The 1,497-nt window shown below is 35.0% G+C and overlaps 1 pseudogene; it reads left to right on the top strand.

Moving 5' to 3' along the window:
* The window catches only part of LOC17874308, a 1,800-nt pseudogene extending 890 nt beyond the window's left edge, over positions 1–910 (top strand).
* The last annotated feature ends 587 nt before the right edge of the window (positions 911–1,497 follow it).

The raw sequence follows: 1,497 nt of genomic DNA, 5'->3' as shown, positions 1-1,497 counted from the left end.
CGTTACATATCATTCCATGTTTTGTTTGGGATTAGAATCTGACTTTTACAAGCTTGTTGATCTCAGATAATGCGCGATCCGGATACCGGGAACTCACGAGGTTTCGGTTTCATTAGCTATGACTCCTTTGAGGCATCTGATGCTGCTATTGAGGTAACTCTCTCCCTTCTTTATTGGCTTTATTGTTTAGAAGAGTTTAAAACACATTCTTATGATCTTTGTCTCACTGTTTCAGGCAATGACTGGACAATACTTGAGTAATCGTCAAGTAACAGTCTCTTACGCTTACAAGAAAGACTCTAAAGGAGAGCGTCACGGTACTCCAACAGGTTAGTAGACTAATCTTTATATACTCTTTTTAAGTTTTAACTTATGGATTTAGTTTCTCTCCTTCATTTGAATAACAATTCAATACTTTTGTGTATTTGTAGAGAGGCTTTTGGCTGCTGATTCCCAAAGAAGCAAACCTCATATGCGATTCGCAACTATCCCTACAACGCAGAGTACTAATGCTCCGCGTCTGTTCGCTAATGGAAGTATGCAACCTGTACCGATCCCGGCTCATCGTCCACCACCATCAGTTCCACAAGCGTATCAAACTCAGCCACCATTTTGGTCTTCTCAGCAACAACAACAACAAAACGGCTTAGTGATTCCACCACCGGCCAAGCAGTTCCGTCCCCCTCAAAGTGTGCTGCCGCCACCACCACCTCAGTTTCATCATCACCAACAAGGTTATGGTGGTCCGAGGGTGCCACCACCACCACCTCAACTCATGGGAATGTACCAGCATGACTGGCCACAGCAACACATGCAGCAAGGTGGAACAACACCAGAACAACAACTACCAATGAACCACCATCATCATCACATGTCTATGCCTCCACCACCACCACCACACCAAGGTTGATGATCAATCATCATTTGAGTGTATATATTGGACCAAATCAATAATTTTTAGATTAACTTATCTGCAATGCTTCAAAACTGTTGAATCTGCAAATTGCAATTTATAACAATTAAAGCGACTAATTTAAAGAGAATTATTCATTTATCTCACAGAAAACATGTATGAAACGTCATCTTCTATATATATAAAGTTAACTTTTTCTCTCTTCTCTTTGAGCCACATCATCATCCACCTCATTTTGTTATTTAATTTTTAAAATTAATTATACCATTTTATCATTTAATTTTAATATTTAAACCTATGTAAATAAGTTTTCCAAAAATGAATATGAAAGGTCTTTTTTTATATTATACATTATAAAACTAAAAAAGATAATTGATTAAAAGTTAAAAAAACTTACTAATTATCGATTATACTAACAAATATATAAATAATAGATTATAGTTTTTAGTGAATGTTTAAAATATATATATGATTATAATTACACAATGTAAACATAAATATAATGGTATTTAACGGGAATAAAACAAAAAGTTAAAATTTTTGAGAATATAAATCTATCTAATTTATGTCTCAAAACATTTTCT

Source organism: Capsella rubella, unplaced genomic scaffold, assembly GCF_000375325.1.
Source record: "Capsella rubella cultivar Monte Gargano unplaced genomic scaffold, Caprub1_0 scaffold_124, whole genome shotgun sequence".
Classification (NCBI taxonomy): Eukaryota; Viridiplantae; Streptophyta; class Magnoliopsida; order Brassicales; family Brassicaceae; genus Capsella; species Capsella rubella.
The sequence above is the reverse complement of the archived record's forward strand: the minus strand, read 5'-3'. Positions and strand labels throughout refer to the sequence as shown.